The sequence below is a fragment of the Danio rerio genome, chromosome 8, assembly GCF_049306965.1.
Source record: "Danio rerio strain Tuebingen ecotype United States chromosome 8, GRCz12tu, whole genome shotgun sequence".
Taxonomy (NCBI): Eukaryota; Metazoa; Chordata; class Actinopteri; order Cypriniformes; family Danionidae; genus Danio; species Danio rerio.
In genome coordinates this window covers 12,359,036-12,383,728 of record NC_133183.1, presented here as the reverse complement: position 1 = coordinate 12,383,728, position 24,693 = coordinate 12,359,036, and the positions used below count along the sequence as shown (strand labels likewise).

Here is a 24,693-nt window from a genome sequence, read left to right as displayed (position 1 = left end):
TAGAGAGGGGTTAGAACAAACAAACAAAACATTCATTATTTTCACTCGTTAAAATCCCTCTTGTAATCAGATCAACAGTTCGTTCTGCGTCTTGAAAATTACACTGCCTGACTGGCACTTCTGATCCTCTTTACCGCTCTTGCGTATTTACATGCGATGCCAGTTAATTCAAAAGAAAGCATTGGATTTTTTTGGGGTACATTGTGATCACCTGAGATTGTCCTGCAAAGTGCACTTCATATGCCATTTGGTCAAGTAGCTGGTTTGTAGTGCAAATAGCTTACCTCTTTACTGCACTTCATTATTCTGAGATTTTTTTTACATTTAGTTGCTAATGAATCGGAAGTCTGAACTAAAAAAATAAATCCTGTTTTAGCATTTTAGAACTAAAGAATGTTCATAAAATTGCTCTTGGTTCCTTCCAGAATAAACTAGAGTTTTTAAACAAATCAGATTGATAAACAATTTAATTAAATTAATTATCATAAAGGTAGATTGCTTATTTTGTACTATAGAATGAAGTAATGCTCATATAATGAACATATAATCAAATGTTCATATGAATGAATCAGTTAAATGAAAGAATAAATGTTTTTTCATAAAGTCTTGGTTCTTGTCTAAATGAACTAATGTATCCCCGCCTTCCGCATGGGAGTCGGTTGCTCTAACAAAGAGGCTAAAGACCATGGCATCTAGTGTCTGACACTAGAGCATCTTTTAGAGGTCAGAAGAGTGAGGTTTACCTGCACAGCACTTTACTTGCTGGCATCTGTTACACTCACACCCCTAAAGCTCACTCCCATCCGGGTCACGGCACCAATGTAACCCCAACGGTCCTACACCACCCAACCTGCTTCAAGCTGAGATAGAACCGGCGACCCTCCGCATAGGAGTCGGTTGCTCTAACAAGGAGGCTGAAGACCATGGCCTCTAGCATCTGACATTAGAGCAGCTTTTAGAGGTTTGAGGAATGAAGTTTACCAGCACAGCACTTTACTAGCTGGCCTCCGCTACACTCACACCAATAAAACTCACTCAAGGTAACCCCACCGGTGCTACACCACCCAACACGATCCGAGCTGGGATTGCACCAGCGACTTTTGGCATGGGAGTTGGTTGCTCTAACAAGGAAGCTAAAGACCATGGCTTCTAGTGTCTGTCGCTAAAGCACCTTTTAGAGGTCAGAGGAGTGATGTTTACCTACACAGCACTTTACTAGCTGGCCTCCGTTACATTTGGAACAAATCAAATGAATAATGAGGGGATTAAATCAATTTAGATCTCAAAAGCAAATATTTTGTTTTCTTTCTGAATGAATCAGTGTCGTTGAATGAATCAGCTGAATGAATCAGCTAAATCAATCAGCTGAAAACTTGAAATGACTCGCTTATAGAAAGGTGGTCTTCATTCTTTTCCTAATGAACCAGTGTTTTTGAACAAATCAAATGAATGATCGAAAGATGAACAATAGTATCTGGATGCAGCCTTAATGATGCAAGCTGAGATTGCATCACTCAGCGATGCAATGTCAGACACGATGCATTCAATGGAATGAGTGACATCACTGTGACGGTAGGGTTAGGGGTGGGGTTAGGTGAACGCATTAAAAAGCATTGGATGTAGCTCTGATTGCACTGCACCGAGTCTGCAGCCAGACCCCTCTCAAGATGAATCACTCATATAAATCAGGTAAATAAACGAGTTAATGCCTTGCTCATAAAGACAGTTTTGGTTCTTTACTGAATAAAACAAATTGAATGACTGAATAAATGATTGAATTCATTCAATGCAAGATCTCACGTATAAAACCAGGGTTTGTTTTCTTTCTGAATGAAGCAGAGTTGTTGAATGAATCAGCTGAATGAATGACTCAACGACTTGCACATATAAAAACGGTCTTTGTTCTTTTCCTAATGAACGAATGTATTGAACAAATCAAATGAGTGAAAAGGTAAATGCCTATTTTATTTTACCCGTATAAATAAGTGTGAATGTTATCATATGAATCAGTTAAATAAGTTAGTAAATGACTTGCTCTATAAGATGGTCTTGGTTCTTTTCTGAATGAAACAAATTGAATGAATGAGTGATTGAATTCATTCAATGTAAAATCTCACCATTAAAAGCTACTGGATTGTTTCCTTTCTAAATAATCAGAGTTGTTGAATGAATCAGCCGAATGAATGATTCAACTGCATAAAAAAATGTGCAGCGTCCCAATTCGCATACTATCCATCAGTGTTGGGAATCAGTCGCTACAAGTATAGTGACACTGCTAGCTTAACTACATTTCTCAGTAGCGTGGCGGTAGCGTTGCTATTTTCTAAATCAAATAGGTTTTCAGTAGCAAAGCTATTTTATTAGTTAAGTAGCGCAGTAGCGCCCACAAAAGATACTTTTACCAACTGCGGATAAATAAGTGACGGCACCGACATTCACACAGCTGTGAGGCCGGTGTCCAGGCGATGAAAGTAAATCCATATGATGGCGAGAATGAGGATTTCTTCTTCTTCCTGTTTTACGGTGTTCGACCACAAAGTTTTTGGTGCATTACTGCCACGTTTGGTTGGCGACGTCACCAACCGAAACTTGCTTGATGGAAAGATGGCTGAGGGAGAGGAGTTATTTCTGGAGCAGGATTACTCGTGTCCATACTGTACCTCGAGATGTACATGTTAAGATGCAATAACTTCATTTCTGATGTTGTGCTCAAAAAATACTTTAGTATATGATTTTTTAAAATAATGCTTATTCCAAAATATTTCCCTTTACTATAAGTTACTATAGTATTTTAAATGTGTAACACCTGGTGGTAAAGGATTTTTGTTAAAGCTGTTATATACAATAATGTGTTTCTGTTTAGTACAGCATATTATTTACAGTAAATAACTGAACTGAACTATTATGCCTTATATGTTTCATTGACAGTTATATTGATCTCTAAGAAATGATTGACTTGGATTTAAGTTGCTTTGATTTACAAATGAAAATTGTAAAAATAGCTTGAATGTAGCTAAGCTACTGTTGCCATGTAGCTTTTAACTTAGCTTGCTACATTTCCCAGGGGGTAGCTTTTAGTGTAGTTAAGCTACACTTTAAGTAGAGTAGCTAATAATAATAGTATAATAGTAATAATAGTAGCTTAGGTTACTACATTTTTCAAGTAGCTTGGCCAACACTGCTATCCATTCTAAACAGCATTTGAAAAGTGTGTCCCGGCGATGCAGTGGCGCAGTAGGTAGTGCTGTCGCCTCACAGCAAGAAGGTAGCTGGTTCGAGCCTCGGCTCAGTTGGCGTTTCTGTGTGGAGTTTGCATGTTCTCCCTGCATACGCGTGGGTTTCCTCCGGGTGCTCCGGTTTCCCTCCGTTTTTTTTGTCCATAGTGTATGAATGTGTGTGTGTGTGAATGAGTGTGTGTGGATGTTTCCTAGAGATGGGTTGCGGCTGGAAGGGCATCCACTGCATAAACACGTGCTGGATAAGCTGGCGGTTCATTCCGCTGTAGTGACCCTGGATTAATAAAGGGACTAAGCCCTTTGAATGAATGAAGCCCTTTAAATGAATGAAGTATGTCCCAAATCGTAGTATGTTGAAAAGAGTATGCAAAAGGTTCCTGAATGGTTTACTATTTCCTGTGAAAATTAAGTGTAGAAGCGTCCATACTCTAATCGCTGATATTGCCACAGTACATTACGCATCGGATGCAAATTTGATTAGAACTACTTATGCGGGTGAAACGCATAAACAAACTACAAACATGGTGGATGCACGAGACCAATGAATAAAATCAGCTGAATGAATGACTCAATGACTTGCTCATATAAAGATGGCCTACGTTCTTTTCTTAATGAACCAGAGCTTTTGAGCAAATCAAATGAATGATCGCAAAGTGAATCGCTCTTTTTGTACGTGAATAGATGTGGTATTGAATGACTGTTAAGTAAATGAATTGCTCATAAAGCTGGTCTTGGTTCTTTTCCTGAATGAAACAAATCAGACAACCCAGGCATTACATACCCCTATATACATTTCTGGAGAGAGCAAAATACATCCCAGGAGCTATATTCTTTTTAAAGTTTTTGTTTTCGCGAATCCATCCATTGCGAAACCGTCGACTGACTGACTGACTGACTGATTGACCAACCGAACAATTACCCCACTCCCCCCCCTTCCCTAAACCCAACCAATAGTGTTTTAAAAAGCACCAATCGCCTCGCTCACTCCCTTCCCTACACCCAAACGCAGAGTTTTAAAAAGCAATCCAGAAAATGAAACGGCGTCATACAGAACCGTAGCGTTCGTTTTAAAGACAAAATGCAGCCATACATACTTCTGGATACATAATTCGCGATTTCTAGTAATGAATACAGTGCTACATTTTCAGAATGAACCTATGATAAAATCAAATGAATGAATTCAATGTAAGATCTCGCTATTAAAACCAACTGGTCTGTTTTCTTTCTGAATGAAATGAAATGAGTTGTTGAATGAATGACTTGCTCTTATATTGCTTTCGAACTGATAAAATGAATCAACGAAAGGTGAATCACTTGTTTTGTATCGAAATAAATGTGTTATTGGATGAATGAGTTAGATAAACAAGTAAATGGCTAGCTCATAAAGACGGCCTTGGTTCTTTTCTGAATGAAACAGTGTTCTTGAACAAAATGCTTGAACAAATGATTACATTTATCCAATTCAATATCCAAAGGCTAATTTCTAGTTCTACGTCATAACAAATGTTTTCAATGTCGGAGTCTTTAGAAACATTCATTCAGTACTTCGGTTGTGGAAACTATTGGCCACCTATAACAATGCGACATGCAGAAAGAGTGACCAAAAAAATCCCTGCTTGGTGCTAAAAAAAAGTGCAGCAGTTATGTAAAACTTCTAGAAATCTCCTTTTTGACTCAAGGACCCCAACGAATTGCTTTTTACATGTCACAAGGAAGACATTCATCCTCTTTCATGAGTCCCGGTTGCCATGTGACCATCCAGGCAGTGATTAGAAACAAATTAAAGATGTGATTTCACAAGTTCCACCTGCTTTAGCGAGGAATTAATCACTGGCCTCAATCAATGATGCTATCTGGGACTGGCGGTAAAGAGACTCTGGCATGATTAATGGCGATGACCTTCTCCACGACCCAGACTTCTCTCCTCAAATCTCTTCCATTTAGATGTGACCTTAGGACAGGAAGTTTTGCACGGAGCCTTCAGCATGCTAATGCAACCAACAACCCACAGGAGACCGAGCAAAGGCACGTTACGGCTCACTAACTGCACTGCTCATTGCTGTCGGAGCTCAGCATGTTCCTTTTAAGACGACAAGGCTCTTTGGGAGTGATGTTTTTAAACACGAGAACAAGCTACTGAGCGTTCTCGATTGCAGAGATTCGAGTGAACGTCCTGCGATCCAAACCATTCCACCAGGCAACAGGTTTCTTGTTTAATTCTTCTCATTTATGAGCCGATTTGCTGGACTTTGTGACTTGCATAGTAAAGGCTATGTAAATGCCATTTGCAAAGTTCAGATTTGTCCTGCCTCTAGCTCTTCATTTCCTCTCATTTCACCTCCACCTCCTTCTCTGCTGGTGTTTAGTCAGCGGCAGTAAAAGGCTCCTTTTAGGGCCGAGGACTGAGATAATGAAAAGTCCCTGGTCTTGTGAATGTTTCATTTGTTTTAAAGAGATTGAAATTGGATGGCAGATGGATAATAAGCTTTCTTTCTGTTCCCCCACAGACTCATGCACACATCAGCACAATCATTCTTTCTTTTCCTCTCAGCAAACACACACACACACATTTTTAATTATGCTCAACAGTGCCGCCGGTCCTGCACTGTCTGACCAGTCAACGTACATTCGGGCAACAGTAAGTACTGTCATTACCACCATCCATTACATTATGAGATGACTCTTTTACCACACCGTTGCTAGGGTGTCTCTTCCTCTCTCTCTCTTTCTATTTCTCATCCTCTCATTGTTATAAACCCTTAATGAGATGCTATTGTGCCGCAGAGGCTGCTGCGCTGGTCATTTATGTATCTCAATTATTTATGCATGGGTTTATTTGCTCATTAATTTGGATTCATTGGGAAATTAAACACACGAGACATTCCAGGTCTTCCATTATTTGACTACAGCACTTACCCCTCATTGTCATGATTCTCTAAAAGAGAATATGAAACACTCTTTAAAACAAAAGGCAGCTATTATAATACAAAACTGATAAATGCAGATGGCTGAACTTCATTCAAGATCATATATATCGAAATTATTAGTTTTGCTCGGTTCAAATTTATGCAGAAGAGACTCATGCCAAGTTCAAACTGCACGGTTTTCAAAGTAGTTACATCACAGATGTTTTCACACTGCATGACTATCTGGGGTAGCATTCTGACACTGCTGTGTTTACACTGAAAGATAGATCGGTGACATCACACTTGACTTTACAATAGGAAGAATCACTGACAACTTTGTCTTGGTCCACAAACTATGTCTTACAACCAAACACACACAAGAAGCGACATGGAAACAACACAAGGTCACATAGTATATATTTTGTTAGTAACTGCACCAGATGCCTAAACAAGGTAGGGAAACCGAAGTCTAATAAGCTGAAAGAATTGCTTACAAAATCATTTCAAAGCATTCAACATTAGGCACACTGGCAATATGTGTTTATTTTAATTACTCATATTTTAGGCAGGACTGTGGTAATTAGGGCACTGCGCCTTTTTACACACACATGTTTATTGAAACACATTTCATTCATTTTTAAACATATTAGACACACGCTGTAAAAATGTCAATTAATAACATGTTGGAGGAGCAAAAATTTCCATGCTAAACTAATATTCTTGCTTGGGCTTAGTTGAGATGATATTAAATTTAGTACCAAAATATAATCAGATATGGTAAATGAAGTGTTGTTTTTAAATCCACTCAACAATCATATCCAGCAAATAATTTATTCATTCATTTTCTTTTTGGCTTAGTCCCTTTTATTAATCCGGGGTTGCCACAGAGGAATGAACCGTCAACTTATCCAGTACATGTTTTATGCAGCGGTTGCAGTGGAAACACCTATACACTCTTGTATTTACACACATACACAACAACCAATTTAGCTTATTCGATTCACCTATAACGCATGTCGTTGGACTGTGGGGGAAACAGGAGCACCCGGAGGTAACTAACGTGAACACGGGGAGAACATGCAAACTCCACACAGAAATGCCAACTGACCCAGCCAGGGCTCAAACCAGCGATCTTCTTGCTGTGAGGAGATCGTGCTACCCACTGCGCCACCGTGACACCCCCATGTAAGCCCATATCCGGAAAGTATTCATTGCGCTCCACTTTTTCCACATTGTTTTGTTACAGCCTTATTCCAAAATGGATTAATTACATTTATTACCTCACAATTCTACACACAATACCCCATAATGACATTGTGAAGAAAGGGTTTTTGAAATTGTTGCTTACTTATTAAAACTAAAAAACCTGAAAAATCACATGTACATTAGTTTTTACAGCCTTTGCAGTGAAGCTCTACATTGAGCTCAGGTAGATTCTGTTTCCACTGATCATTCTTAGAGATGTTTCAACAGCTTAACTGGAGTTCACCTGTGGTAAATTCAGTTGATTGGACATAATTTGAAAAGACCTACACCTGTCTATATAAGGTCCCAAATTTGACATTGCATGTCAAAGCACAAACCAAGCATGAAGACAGAGGAATTGTCTGTAGACCTCAGTGACAGGATTTTCTAGAGGCACAAGGCTGGAGAAGGTTACTGTTAAATTTCTGCTGCTCTGAAAGAGCTCGAGAGGTACTGCAAAGAGGAATGCGCAAATATTCCCAAAGATAGATGTGCCAAGCTTGTGGCATTATATTCAAAAAGACTTGAGGCTGTAATTGCTGCCAAAGGTGCATCAACAAAGTAATGAGCAAAGGCTGTATATACTTATGTACATCTGATTTTTTAGGTTTTTGGTTCAGGACTGTGCTGTCCTCAAAGTCAATGGCTATTATCTAAATCCCAAGTTTACTTGCCTCTCTCCTTTACTATGATCTCCAGTGTCTTTGTCTCTTTTTCCTAGTGTTGTTTCTCCTTCCTCTGGTTGTCGTCGATTTCCCCAGGTTTGTCAATCTGTGTGCCTGGCTTCTAATACTCCTCCAGTCCCTCCGATTCATCTGGTCTTCCATATCCATCCTGCAAAGCCTCATTATTGAGTCCTGTTTCCTGCCATCCTTCTCAATAGACTGTGATCATATTTGCATCCTTCTCTCTTGCATCCTGTCTTCTTCTGTGACATTGGGAGTGGGGTAACAAACAAAGTAAAAATTGAAGTTTTGTAGAACAATTATGAATTTTAAAGTGTGTAAATACTTATTAAAATGCATTTAAATAAAAAAAATGCTTAATTCATTAGCCAAACTCATGACTTGGCAAATCTGATATTCACAAATTTTCTAAAGTTCATGAAGGCAGTGTTTCAGAAGCATCCATTGCTAGCCCTAACAAAATGTTTAGCAGCACTTTAGTCTTTTTTTTTTTTTTACACACATTTTAGTGGCATGAACAGAAGTCCAGTTTGCTTCTTTTTTTTTAGGAATAGTTTCTGTGGCTCTCCAAAATTCATAACAGGAAAAAAGGTATCAGATTTTTTTTTTATGTCTGAATCAGATGATTTAGCTCATGAAAAGTGTCTGAATGATTTTTCAAATATCATCCTCATCAAGCTCTCAGGTTTAATCTCTTTAACTTAAGCTGCAGTCACACTAGAGTTTGTGCCTGCAAAATTCTGTCGTGCGGTGCTGCGAAAAGGGGCAGGATTAAACAAGATAATTAGAGATTAAAAAAAGCAAGCGATTGCTCCATATTTAAAATTTCTGTCCAGAGAGGTCATGCTTTGATCCTCCTTTGGTTTCACGCAGTCAAGTGATGTGCTTTTGCAGGTCAGAGTTCACCAAGCTTGAACTTTCCAACGCATCAATCTGCAAAACTTGACGCACGACCTTGTGTTTCCGGTCTGACGCGTATGAATGGAGGTCTATGAGGAGAAAAGTGCAGTGTGACTGCAGCTTAGCTCACTCATATTCCTACAGTTTACTATAGATGACTATAATTTAAGTGTCAAATGATTTATTTCAAAATTCCATTTTGAAGCTTGAACATTTTTTTTTATCCACATTATAAAACGTTTTCATGCCAAAAAATCAAGACAACAAATATTGATATGTTGCTTTAACTTATTTCAATGAGTTAAAATTAAGGGAGGAAGATCTTTTTAAAGAGTGTAAAACATACCTACATACTTAAATAATGACAGAATTTGTTTAATAGCATTTAAACAAAACATACAATTCAAAACACCTCCTTTAATCAAAAAATGTAATATGTGCATAACACACAGTGATATTCTGCAGATATGTCAATCAGACATCTCTGCATACATATGTGTGTATAAATAGCATGCATATGACTGGTCTTGTTTACAGTTTGGCAATCAGATGTCTATGTTTCTGATTGAGTGAATGTGGACACTGTGTGTCACTATTTATTAAAGTCAGTAAAAAAAAATGTGTTACTCACGCCTGTCATCCCCTAGCCGGCTCTGGACCGTTAAGTGACAGTGATGCTCCGTGTCTGACATTGAGGCCCAGGAGGCCATGCAGCACCTGTGAGTGAGAGAGAGAAACACACTTCCTGTCTACCATCCCAATCATCAGGCCTTGACTTCATGTCTGACCTGGCAGGAGGTACATGTGACCTACAAGCTGGGTCGTAGCTATAATTCACCAACTATATATTTTAATTCCCAAATAAATTTTCAATGTCCTCCTGATATCCAGGAATAAAAATTAGTGAAATTCTCTGAGACCCTATAAAGGACACAGTTTTGAAGGGGACCTATTATGCAAAACTCACTTTTATAAGGGGTTTAAACAAAGTTGTGTGGCAACAGTCAATATAACCAGCTACTAATGGTAAAAATTCATACATTTTATTTTATATAATCAGACTTGATAAAACAGAAACACTTTGACATTCTCCCTTAGTACATGTTATCAGAGAGGAAAAGCTCCGCCCATTGTTGATGATCTCTCCCTCATTAGCGTAGGTGGTTAGTCTTGTTTTTGAATCCGCCACTATGCTGACACACAGGCATTCGTAGCTCCGTCCTCTTCCGAAAAGAGCACAATCTTATTCGAATCTAAAGCGACAGTCACCAAAAGGACACAATTGGCATCAAGTTATTCATGGCGTATTTTAGACTGAAACACACATACAGCCTCTATAGCAGGAATCACTATACTTGTTCCTGGAGGTCCAGTGTCCTGCAGATATTAGCTCCATGCCTAATCAAACACACCTGAACAAGCTAATCAAGCTCTTACTAGGTATACTTGAAACACCCAGGCAGGTGTGTTGAGGCAATTTGGAGCTAAACCGTGCAGGGCACCGGACCTCCAGGAACGAGATTGGTGACCCCTGCTCTATAGGGATATCAGAGCCTTATTTTACATCTTGTAAATAGAGGCACAATAGGTCACCTTTAAATCTACATGTCCTGTACAGAGCACATTCAAAAATACCAAATATTTGGAAGTTTCACTATGAACACTTTCTCTCCTTGTTCTGTAAAAAAGGCTGTGAATAATTTAATTCGCCATTAAACGGAAGTTAAAATTGTCTTTTTTATCATGACGCATTTTTGTCTTTGGGAAATTATTGGATTGGATTGTGGGTGTTGCTAACAAAATAAAAAAGAAATTTATAAAAGGATGAAGGCAGGTCAGAAACGAGACATCGACTGACGCTCTTCCCTACAGATATTCCATGTGACCAGAAGTAAGTAAAAGTAATTTTTGGGCGGCAGGGAAGGATATGGTTTTTGATTAAAGATTTTGGGGGCAAATATATTTTTAGAAAGTCATTGTTTATAACAAATACCATATACACACAGTAAAAATGCAGGGTTCCTCCACACAATTAAGTTAACATAGTGGATTAAATATAAAACAACTAAGTTGTCCCAAAAAACATCTCAAGAATTGTGTTGATTCAGCTCATTTTAAATAAGTAGTTTCAACAAACAGCAAAAATCTTTTTTGAGTGCATATTCAAGTGATAAGTGTAAATTTTGTGCAAACTTTAATGATCAAGTTTAACATTATATCAACATTATCAACATTAACATTATATTACATTTAAAATGATCATATTTTGTAATTATCATCAAAAATCTTTCAAATTTTTAAGTATTTATCATAAATCAACATCTCTGGAAAACAGTATGGGGTTTTAAATCAAAATATGATTTTTTTTTTGCTATGAACAAAGCCACTGATTTCATAGATCTCCACTGTAGTGGACACCTGGACTAAATGCAGGCTTGTTACCCATTATTAGGAGACACAATAAGTCAATAGATAAATAAAATATATTCCATTACTCCTATAAAATATAAGATAATTTTGAAAATCCTGCCAATTATTACTCCTATTAGTATATTTCTTTTTTCCATTTCATGTTGAAGCAAAAATGCATCAATATGCAAATTGGAAAAAGCATAGACATATTGTATGCAATGGGAAAACCCTCTTAAGGCTATTTTACACATACACACAGATCAAATTGGGATATCAAATTCCTCTGTTATTTCTTTCATAACATGGTTGAGAAATCCTGAAACTTACAAAAATGATTAAAAACAAAGATCCATGTTGTTTTCCTAGTCATGCATTTTCAAGTCTCTTCGTCTTTTTAAACAATTGAGTACTGATTGAGTAATTGCATAAAATAATCATAAAACATGTTTTTTTTTTTAATAGTTAATTACAAATTATGCCTTTTATGCTCTAAACAATGTAATGACATGAAAAAACACCAGTACTAAATTCACAAAACTTTTTGGGTCTCAGGAGGATATGATTGAAAGACTTAATATCATTTAAATTTGCTAATCATTTTAAAATGCTTTGGTACAAGTGATTGAAAGGATAGTTCATCCAAACATGCACATTTGCTGTTAATTTACTTCCCAATACATCCAGTAAGTTACTTTTTTACTTTAATGGAGCATAAAAGAAGACTTTGAAATTCAAGTTTATTTGTGTAGTGCTTTTCCCAATAATTATTGTTTCAAAGCAGCTTTACAAAAGGTGTACATTATTGCATTACAATCAAAATCAGAAAAGTTAAAGGTATTAGTTACCATAACTTAATTAGTTACTAATAACTTTAACTAATTACCTAGTAACTAATAGCTTTCAACAGTTAAAATTATATATATATATATATATATATATATATATATATATATATATATATATATATATATATATATATATATATATATATATATATATATATATATATATATATAAGCATAGTTAACCTGCAGTTTTATAGTATGTACACTACCTGACAAAGGTCTTGTCCAAGTTTTAGGAACAACAAATAATAACTTGACTTTTAGTTGATCATGTGGTATTAGAAGTGGCTTAAATGAAAGGCAAATTACTCTAGATTACGCTTATTTAACCAAAATAAAATATGATCATGGCTTGATTTTTAATGATTTAATTAGAACAGTAAGGTCTGACTTTGCATAGGCAAAAGTCTTGTCACTTAACAGAAATATTATACAGTATAGAATATAAGGTCAGTATATGGTGCAGTGGAAAAAGAATTATTATTGTGTTTGACTGTTATGAGCGTGGAGGACTGCATCCATACATCTCTGCAATGACTCAAATAACTTATTAATAAAGTGATCTGGTATGGCAAAGAAAGCGTTATTGCAGGACTCCCAGAGTTCATGAAGATTCTTTGGATTCATCTTCAATGCCTCCTCCTCCATCTTACCTAACACATGCTCAATAATGTTTATATCTTGTAAACCATGATTTTTCCTTCACCTAAATTGACTGATTTCTGTGAGAATCTTTGGTCTACGGGGGTTCCAATTGGCCTTCTGCTATATTTGTGATGATTGGGATGCAGTTCAACAGATGATTCATCAGAAAAGTCTATCTTCTGCCACTTTTCCAAAAGATCATCCAGAAGTCAAGTTATTATTTGTTGCTCTTATATCTGGGATAAACGACAATACTTTTGTCAGGTTGTATAGGTGATGGCCATGTTTACATGATGTGTATTTGTGCATTAAGTGTGTGTGTTGTCCTGAGTGTGTTGAAATTATGGTCCTTGTTGATTCATAAAATATAAGTCTACCAGAACTTTAAAGTCTAGATAATCCATACAGACAAATCTAAATAAGTAGAACTGAGTGCTTATGATACTTTGAGGTCTTTTGAAAACAAACAATTGGTCAGTAGAAGAAAGTGATGATTAATTAACATTATTAATCCACGTCATTGAAAAGTTTTACTAGTTGAGTTCATGACAGTCTGGAGTGTAAGTATGTAAATAAGTGAAGTTTATTTATTAACTCATTTCGAGAAGATCATGTGATTATGATTGTTCTCAGCTGGTCCTGCATCAGCTCATGATTGATTCTCCAATTAGATGATTTCTCAGAGTTTTCTTGTCTCAACGGCTGTTTCTCAATATGCGTTCTTCAGCGGTCTTGCGTCTTCGTGTTCTCGTGCAATGTCATCATCAGCTGCCCAAGTTCAGTTTCAATACTCAAGACCGCAAGTACGGAGGACGCGTGAAATTTCCCGGATGTGATCTTGATATCGAGGACGCACTGATGCAGACTTGAGCGCCGAACTCGCTCTGGAAGTCCCAGAAGTCATTGCGACTGGAGGTGGGAAGCGCAGCAATTTATTTAGATTTATTATTAAAGTTCAGAGATATGACTTATTTACCTCAGGAGTTTCCCTAAATGAAACGGTAAAAGTAAACATTACCATGGACATCTTAATAAAGGAATAAACACATTAAAGGCGTTTGTTTGCTGAAATTCGTATTAAAATCTGTTTTATTCATATTGTGCAACATAGATTTATATTGTTTTTATGCAAAATATATATTTTGAAAAGGGGAAAAACAATAAATCGTTGTATGAGTGCTGTTAGGTTTAAATGATTTCCATTTAAAAGACGTGAAGGTCACGTGACTATCATGATAAACGCAGCATCTCAGTTCTCAAAGGATGCGTTCTCTGCCCTCACGCTCTCCTGAGTTCGTTCTTCCGAGGACACCTGGCAAGACCGGTCTCCAGAAGAACACAAGTCTGTTCTCTGCGTTCTTGGAATTAAGAAACAGCCTATATCTTCGTCTTGAAGAATCCCCTCCTACCCACCCCTACTCCCCCCTCCTTTCCAGATGAGCGACACGGCAGTCCAGTGGTTAGCACTGTTGCTTCACAGCAAGAATGTCTTTGGGTTAAAATCCCTACTAAACCAGTCAACATTTCTGTGCAAAGTTTGCTCGTTCTCCCTGTGCTCGTGTGGGTTTTCCCTGGGTTCTCCGGTTTCCTCCCACAGTCGAAAAACATGCAACCTAAGTAAATTGAACATACCAAAATTGATACCCCAGCCAAGCTTTTAGCGAGTACATCTCTCCTCAGCCATCCATATCTATCACTTACCAAGAAATAAGCCAGAGGGAGTCATCGAGATCTACCTGAGCTCAAACCTCCTCCTGCAAACGCAAGGGAGTCCAGAACTCGAGGATCTCATAAGCTCAAGGCTCTCTCGCAGGACAGCATGCCAAACAAGCTTTATTATCAAACATCAGCTAAGTGTGAACTCTTGAAATATAATTAAATGTACATATGAATGCTAAAAATATAATTGACTGCAGCCAAAAGCCTTTTCATAAATAAACTCGTTTATGGAAATCATTGGCATGTTAACAACAAATAATGAGAAATGAGAAGCATACGATTGGTAAAAAAAAAACGTCTGGCATGAAATATACACTCATACAACTGTTTGAGAAAAGGATTATAGGTGAATAAAGTGAGACGCGAGGACTTTAAAACTGTGAAGTGGGAGGGAAGGTGATTTTTGTTTCATAATGAGAAAAATGCTGATTGTTACGTGTTAAAAAAGGAAGAACAAAGACTTTGTTTGTTCACAGTTCTGCTGTTTGTCACATGTTTGGGGTGCAAATTAGTGCTCACGCTCCTGTTTAATGTCACACCTATAAAAAGTGCCTGAATGCAGCACATGCGCGCACACACACACACACACACACACACACACACACACACACACACACACACACACACACACACACACACACACAAAGAGGAAGAGAGAATTACAATAATGTGGTTCTTGCACATTACTCTGAGTTAACTGGCTTCCGCTGCAGTACATCTCATGTGACATATTATGTTACCAAGGGAGAAAAGGCAGACTCTTAGAGCATTTTCTCTATAATACTGTAAATATGAGGAAACCTCAGAACCGATTGTAAAGAAAACATTAAGGTGCAGCACTTGTTTGCTGAAATAGGAATATAATGTAATAATGCATTGGGTTTACCATTCATACTGTATGTTATGTGTACAAATACATGAATCCGCAGAAATTAACATGCAACTTAACTGCATACAAGGTAGTTGTAAACATTAACTGAAAACATGCTAGTGATTATATAATGGATATTTATTTCTCATGGTTTTTATCAATAAATATACACATGAATACGTTGGCCTAGAGAAGCTAAAGTACGGTGGCCGAGAGAGCTTAACGTGCTGCAATTTAAGAAAGCACATGCAATTACACAAAACATCAGTAAATAAAGAAACGATCTTCATCCATTGTGTGGCAAATTGGTCACAACACAAACAACTAAAAAAACGAGCTGAAAATGTGTCACAACACAAACAACTGAAGAAACGCTCAGCAAATGGGTCACAACACTTGCAAATTTGCACCTAACACAACGGAAATGCTTCTAGGGGACCCAAAACCATGACGGACCCTGCTGAAATATGGATGTGGTATTATGCCGTGACTGTTGCTCAGTAAAGTGATTGGTTGTCATTGAAAAGGGAGTTGTTTTTCGTTTATTTTAATATCCTGATTACACGACATAAACAAAAAACACATCCATATCTCAGCAGGGTCCATCATGTATTGGGTTTCTGTGAGATGGTTTTCTGCATTCACATTCGCGCTTATTATGAAAATAAAAGCCTTTGAATATTTTTCCAGACACATTTAGCTACTAGATGTAAGTCAGATAATGTTTGTTCCTTCTTAATGCTAACTGTGTAGAAAATTATCGATAAAATGCTTATGATTAACCGCTGTTTGTTTACCTTCAAGCTCTGCTTCAGTTGCTTAATGCATGTGAACGTGAGAGAAGAGCTCCGGTGAACGCCAGCACACACGCGAATTATGAACATGCGAAAATGTTCCTCAATATGTTTTCATATAAGTTGTTCACAATACTTATCCATCCACCGAATTTGTAATGTAGTTAAATGTGTAAACATTTAGCTGCGGTTTGCGCTTCTACCTTTGGATGTCTCTGAGACAAAGCAGCTGCATGAATGCTAAAGCTTTAAATAAAAGTGAAACCATCAAGAAAAGGCAGACCTCTTCTACTGTATATTTAGAAATGCAAGTACTGCTATCTAGAGCTCATATCTGGTTAATGATGTCAGAATTTACCGGTATTTTAAAATGGATGTGTGAATGATCTTTTCCGGAAAAATTCCAGAACATCCGTGCCTGTGTAAACACCTTTTTTATGAATTTACTGGTAAAGTTGTTTTAGAAATTTTCCAGATATTTATCGGTATTACTGTTTGAAATGGGCTTATGACTTGTTTGAGAATATCAGGGCAATAAATAATTATGTTTTTCATACATTTTATGTGCATGATTACACGCAAAAGTTACTGACTGCAATTCATTTAATGGCCACTGGTGTCACTAAAAACATGGATTTCTGAATCCTATATAACCCATTTCAATTAAAACTTGCCGCAGTGGTTAGCACTGTCGCCTCACAGCAAGAAGGTTGCTGGTTTGAGCTCAGGCTGGGCCAGTTGGCATTTCTGTGTGGAGTTTGCATGTTCTCCCCATGTTGGCGTGGGTTTCCTCCGGGTGCTTCGGTTTCCACCAGAAGTCCAAAGACATGCATAAATAAGCTAAGTTGGCAGAGATGGGTTGCATCTGGAAGGGCATCCATTGCGTAAAATATATGCTAGATAAGTTGGCGGTTCATTCCGCTGTGGCGACCCTGATTAATAAATGGACTAAGCCGAAAAGAAAATGGATAAATAAATTAAACCTTGTCTTTCTAAATCCCTGTTTTATTCACCATGTGGAGCTAATATAACTTTTTGCACTGAAAATGAAACAAATTTATTGGAGCACATTTTATAAGAACTCACTATAGTCTTCAATCTGTACGTTGCAACTACGTCTGATATTTACCAGCAATTTTCTAAGTGAAAACTGTCGCAAAGTAGACCCACACCAGAGCTGCAGTCTTGCATTAGCTACGGTCATTATCCAGATTTGAAATGCCTTCAGGGGACTAGTTTTCCTGAGTTCCCTTTCTGTTGGTTAGTTCTAAACAGCTCAGGCCTGGACTTGAAACAGCAAATTAATTCTTAAAATCAGGGCACGCCTGCAGGATGATGACACATTTATTTTCTCCCCCATTCTTTCTTGTACTTTGTTTACATGTCAACGCCATTTTCCCCAGGGTACAAAGTGTACAGAACAGACTGAATCATTAGACTAATGCCTCTATGTGTGCCAGCATGACTCAAAAACTTGTTGCAAATGATCCAGTCCATCATTATTCTGTATTAATTATGCAAGTTCAAAAATTCCAGTTTAGCCTTCACGTCATTTTGGGCATGCCAAAGTGAAGCACAGCAGAGATGGCTATATGCTATTAATTATGAACAATACAGTTTCTAAATACTGGCCATCCATCCCAGGTGTCCCATGCCTGTGGGTTGGAAAATAGATGGACCCTGAATTTCAGCTTCATCACTTAAGTACTTTAAACTCAAACAGAGAGAGTCTAAAAAGCCAAAACAAACAACAGCAAATAAATACGGAACTCATTTATCAGTGATGTGAAATTACTGCTACCTCCTTAAGTGAGAAAGCAAAAACTCTTGTTTGTAATTTTATATTCTAGTCTTGTGTAATATTTTGAATAATTTCGAAGTCAAGTTTATTTATAAACTAATTTCGAGAGTAAACTAATCACGTGCTTAAGATTGCTTGCGGCTGGTCCTTCATAATTTAATTTAGGAATCGTCTGATTGGTGAATCATAAGCCACTATAAAACCCTAAGTTCCATACAACAGCCATCTTCATTTTGAAGACCCCCCCTCCCCCTCCACCTCCTCCTTTCCTAGATGGGTGGGACGATGGCCCAGTGGTTAGCACTGTAGCCTCACAGCAAAAACGTCACTGGTTCTAATTCTTACCCAGCCAGCCAACTGTCACACCCATGGCTCGTTTCCGCTCTCCCAATCAGCACTCTCCCTCGCCAATCACCTGCACCTGTTCCCTTAATCAAGTTCCCCTATAAAGCCTCCTTAATTACAGTCAGTGAGGGGCTGTAATTGAAGTCTGACGGTTCACCTTACCTTCTCCCTGACCTGCCTTCTTCCGTGGATGTTTCCCATCTCTTATGATTGAGTAACCTGTGGATGTTCCTTTCAAACCTGTGGATGAACAGAACTATCATTAAGGGAAGTGACTTTACACTCTATATCTGTTTACAACGTAAACAACAATCCATCTGCTCTTTAGCAAAGATTCTCACTCATAGATATATAGACTAGATGTCGCATAGGGACCCTCAGAATACGTCAATAGCGCCGCCACATTGGTACAGTGCTCCCAGGACAAATGTCATTCAACCGCACTAGTCAAGACAGTGTTATTACATGAAGATGCGGGACTTTAGCGCTGTCTACGGGTGTAGTAACGAGCAAACAAAGAAAACAAAGCACAAATGCAAAACATTTCATAGGTAATTAAGTTTTTTTCTGTTTTTGAATGTTCTGAACTTTTGTGCTAATCAGGTAACTTTATTGATGAGAAAAGTCACTTACTGCATTCACCATAAGGCAAAGAAGCTCCAACTCCCACTAAACACTCGGCTTATGCTAGTTTTGTTGAATAAAATCAGCAAACAATGCAAAATAAATATGACAACGAGATGCTGCGCTGCCAGAAACTTGTATTATTGTCGGCTAGTAAAAGAGTCGTTCGGGGGATTCATTCACAAACGAATCGCTCCCTCCATCAGTATGAGAAGTGAAAGCAGGAGAGGAGGTGTGTTTCAGGACATGGATTATATTAAATTTTACAGGGAGGGTGAATAGTACATTTCTGTACACACAAACACAAGCTTTTTGTCAGGAATGCCCGTGCGGTCACTGATCCATCAATGTAGAAAAGTGATGTAAAATTATAATTTTCGTAATTAGAAAAAAAAATTACACACATCCAGGAAAACTCCCAATCATAGATATATGTGTATATGTGTATATCTGGCTTTGGATGGCCACAGTCCTCCACTGTACCTTGGTCCCACATTCATTTCAAAGGAGCGCTACCCTGTAGCAAGATGGCGGCGCTATTGACGCATTCCGTCCAACAGACAACAATAGGCCAGGTGACATCTAGTGCATATATCTATGACTCTCACTTACCTGTCTCCTGCTACTTGTTTGAATAAATTGATGAAAAGATATAACCCTCCTTGTCCTCATTGTGTGACCTTAACACCAACGTTTCTGTGTGGAGCTTACACGTTCTTCGTGCACACAAAGGTTTCCCCCAGGTTCACCGGTTTCCTCCCACCGTCCAAAAACATGCAACTTAAGTTAATAGACTAATCCAAATCGGCACCATAGACATGCTCCTTGTAAAGAGGTTATCTCTAAAGAGCAATCACTATCTGTTGATTAGCTACTACAGCAGGGGAGTTCTCGAGATCTACCTGAGCTCAAACTCCCCTCTTGCCCTGCAGATGGGAGGGAGCCCCGGGCTCAAGAATTTTTTTGAGCTCAGGGCTCTCTCCCGGGACAGCATGCCAAACAAGCTTTATGGTCAATCATCAGCTACTGTAGGTGTGAACTCTTGAAACAATTGCTATTAGCGACACAAGTGGTCGTTAAATAAACTGGTCACTCTTATGCTGCATTCACACTGCCTGCGACGTTGTAGCTGCCTGTCTCCCTGGGGGGGCATTGTTGGATTAAATTTGACATACACGGATTTGCTCTTCAGTGTTTTGGCTTTCAGCAGTGACATTTACATTACACTGAACTGAACTAAACTGAACTTTAACTGTGAAAACTGAACTGAAGCAGTTTCAATTTACTAGAACTGCTTTAGCACTCTGGATGTATTTTTGTTGGCTATATATACCGCACCGGGTGCCACTCCTGTCAGCTAAGAAATGGAAACTGAGGCAACAATTGGCACAGGCACACTAAAATTGGACAACAGGAGATTGGAAAAACGTTGCCTGGTTTGATGAGTCTTGATTTCTGCTACAACATTCGAGGATAGGGTCAGAATTTGCCATCAACAACATGAAAGCATGGATTTATCCTGCCTTGTATCAACGGTTCAGGCTGCTGGTGGTGTAATGGTGTAAGTGATATTTTCTTGGCACACTTTGGGCCTATTATTACCAAGTGAGCATCGTGTCAATGCCGAAGCCTACCTGAGTATTATTCCTGACCATGTCCATCCCTTTATGACCACACTGTGCCCATCTTCTGATGGCTCCTTCCAGCAGGATAATGCACCATGTCATAAAGCCCGAATCATCTCACACTGGTTTATTGAACATGATAATGAGTTCACTGTACTCAAATGGCCTCCTCAGTCACCAGAACTCAATCCAATAGAGCACCTTTGGGATGTGGTGGAACAGGATTCTCAACATGGATATGCAGCTACCAAGTCTGCAGCAACTGCGTGATGCCATCATGTCAATATGGACAAAAATCTCAGAGGAATATTTCCAGTACCTTGTTGAATCTATGCCACAAAGGATTAAGGCAGATCTGAAGGCAAAAGGGAGTCCAACCCGGTACCGGTAAGATGTACCTAATAAAGTGGCCGGTGAGTTTAAGCTAGTAGTTATTGTATACTTAGTTTAAAAATAGGCATCGAGGTCCACCCAATTTAAAATTTCATTAGACTAACCAGCCAATCACAGTGACGTGGAGGGGTTTGCTCCCTCCTCCTGCTCCTCATATGACTCCACCACATCCATCAGACTCCAAGTCAACACTCCTCCCTCGCTTAACATGAAAAACTTCACCTTTTTTTTTGCCCAGGCCTGTACTCATATCCCTATCAGTGCACTAACATGTGCAGTGCAACCCGGTCCAAATTTTCTGCTGATCTGCATCGCACACGCCCATGAATGACAAACAGTCTTTTTATTATGTGCAATTGACGGGATTCTAGTCACAGCCTCTTTATTACTTTTTTTCTCCTTTCTTTTTTTCTCGCTGCTATTAAAGTGCTGCATCATTAAGCTGGATAATGCCATTTTTAAAAAGGCTGACAGTCCCAGGGTTTTTATGAGCGGCTGCGGAGACTGTGCCGGAATAGTGATGAAACCATATGGGGAGAAGCGGTGTAAATGACTTCTTAGTGGCGCAGCGGTTCGTGAAGGACACGTTGACGGGCGGCTGGCAGGAAACTAATGATCTACACACATCGCACCACCCTAAACACAGGGATGGGAGGAAAACAGAGCCGTAATTAGAAAACACAACATCGGAAAGGAGAGAGCTTGGAGTGACTGGCCTTATAACACAGCACTGTGAAGTTTGAAGAAGTGTGTCGGGCCCTTGAGACCTGTCACATGTGTGTGGTTTTTTTGTGCTCGTTGCCAGGGGCTCCGGTGCAGATGACCATGATAAATAGGAGAATGTTCATATGACTTTATGGATGTTTATGTTCCTTCGGGAATTGCTCTGGATTCATGTTTCCTAGTGCGGTCCCTGGTGTGGTTACTCAGTCTGTCAAAAGTGTCTTTGTGAAGTTTGTCTCTTGTTTACATCAGATACAAAGGAGAAATCTCAGTAGAATCTCACGATGTACAGTCGCACCAATTTTGAGCAGTCATGGCCTAATTTTCAGAGCTGTTTGGTTGACAGATAAACAGCCTCGTTGGCAGGAAAATGTCATTACGTAACCTACAGAGAAAAGCCGAGCTCTCTTTATACAGCAGCATCTTTGACCCCAGCCAATAGACAGGTTTGATAACGACGGCCTGTAATTAGTGTTCTTTCCTTTGTTTGTGTCTCATTCCACCGAATAATTAGCCGCCGTGTTTATTTTCCTCGCTAATTAGTGTATGCTAATGATGCAGAGGTCGTGATGTGTGATCTTGGCCAGCCATGCGAATCACCTGGCACTGGCGCTACACGGAAAATGAAACTTCAGAGTAAACCTTTCCCGTCGACTTCAGACCGCAGATATCGAGTCCTTGTGCCAAAATGCAGATTATTTATCGTTCCCTTGTCCTGCGAAATAGGGTCATAAAATGTATTTCCAAGCAAACACTTTAATCCGAACTGCTTGATTATGGCTGGTATTAAGCCTGCCAGTGAATACTCTGATGCCCAATAACAGTTACAGTGGCCTTAATGTACCGTCTATCTCAGCGTTTGACATAAAGTAGCATATAATTTAATACAGTTTATGCTCTTTTCTGTTTATAAGGCAATAAGAGGGAAAAGTTGAGTGTACAGATGAATGGTGTCGAGTTTTTGTTGAATACTTAGTATTACAATACTGTTTTAGGTTCATTTAAGGGAAGGTTCAACATAATTTTAACATTAACAAACCACTGTTACTTATGTATTATTTCATATTCTTTAAATAAACACTATAACAAATGTAAATGAGCAGATTTGTTATTGTTTTGTCATTCATTTTATTTTCTGCTTAGTCCCTTTATTAATCAGGGGTCGCCACAGTGGAATGAACCACTTGTTTTGTCAATTTAATTAGTAATTTTCTAGTCTGTTGAGTTAATTAAATTGTGAAAAATTACTTTGTCAACTAGCTGAACATATAAATACATTTTGTTAAATTATATATACACACACACACACACATTAACACTCACCGGTCACTTTATTAGGTACACCTTACTTGTACTGGGGTGAACCCTCTTTTGCCTTCAGAACTGCTTTAATCCTTCGTGGAATAGATTCAACAAGGTACTGGAAATATTCCTCAGAGATTTTCCTCCATATTGACAAGATGGCATCATGCAGTTGCTGCAGATTTGTTGGCTGCACATTCATGATGCAAATCTCTCGTTCCACCACATCCCAAAGGTGCTCCATTTGATTGACATCTGGTGACTGTGGAGACCATTTGAGAAGTGAACTCATTGTCATATTTAAGAAACTAGTCTGAGATGATTTGTACTTTATGACATGATGAGTTATTCTGCTAGAAGTGTACAGTGTGGTCATAAAGGGATGGACATGATCAGCAACAATATTCAGGCTGTGACGTTGACACAATGTTCAGTTGGTACTAATGGGCCTATCAACATAAGGCATTTGCGCTCACAGAACTGCCACTCCCTGGATATTTTCTCTTTTTCAGACCATTCCCTGTTAACCCTAGAGATGATAAAAAATCCCAGTAGATCAGCAGTTTCTGAAATACTCAGACCAGCCCGCCGGTCAAAAACAACCATGCCACGTTCACTTAAATCACTTTTCTACCCCATTCTGATGCTTGGTTTGAACTGCAGCAGATCGTCTTGACCATGTCTACATGCCTAAATGCATTGAGTTGCTGCCATGTGATTGGCTGATTAGAAATTTGTGTCAATGATCAGTCGGACAGGTGTACCTAATATAGTGGCCGGTAAAAATTGATGTATAAAATGAACAAACTATGGATGTGAACACAAATATGAGCTTCAATACATCATTATTGTATTTGTTGTACTGCCTTTAACAAAATGTTGAATATTTAAAAAAACTGACAGCATTTTAATAATGAGAATCCTCATTAAAAATAATGACAAAGACACATTACACTAATGAGAACTGGGGGTTAAATGTGCCTAATTGTCTGAAAATAATGCAACAAACAAATTTACAAGATTACATTTAAGCAAAATAGAAGCAGTGATTTCTTATTTGGTTCCAGGGTAAAATGTGACCGGAACATCATGCTGTCCACAAATGAATTGTTTATTTTTAATTATTCAAGTTCTGCTACAACACTGATGCCACTCAAGATCTCTGTGACAGACAGAGAGCTCAAAGCAGGCAAAGGATGCGCTGTTATTCAATAGCACTGGAAACTGATATAAAGATAGCAATTTATACATTATTTGCAACAACATTAAATATGTTGTTGTTTTGTCATTATATATACACACTACCTGACAAAAGACTTGTCATCGATCCCAGTTAAGAGCAACCAATAATAACTGGATTTCTAGTTGATCATTCGGAAAAGTGGCAGAAGGTAGATTTTCCCATGAATCTGTTGAACTGCAGCCCAATCACCACAAATACTGCAGAAGACCTATTGGAACCTGCATGGGCCCAAGATTCTCACAGAAATCAGTCAAGGTTGGTAAAGGAAAAGTCATGGTTTGGAGTTACATTCAGTATGGGGGCATTTGAGAGATCTGCAGAGCGGATAGCAACATCAACAGCCTGAGGAGTAGCAGCCCTTCAGCGTCAATAAAGGAG

General features: G+C 38.5%; 1 long non-coding RNA gene across 1 annotated transcript in view; it reads right to left on the bottom strand.

Moving 5' to 3' along the window:
* Window positions 1-24,693, bottom strand: part of LOC141375581 (uncharacterized) — a 41,060-nt gene that overhangs the window by 7,579 nt on the left and 8,788 nt on the right. The window contains exons 2-4 of the long non-coding RNA XR_012384112.1: window positions 18,568-18,645; window positions 9,605-9,690; window positions 8,062-8,315 (exon numbers count right to left, since the gene is read on the bottom strand). This is a non-coding gene — a long non-coding RNA (uncharacterized lncRNA). The remainder of the gene's footprint in view (window positions 1-8,061; window positions 8,316-9,604; window positions 9,691-18,567; window positions 18,646-24,693) is intronic.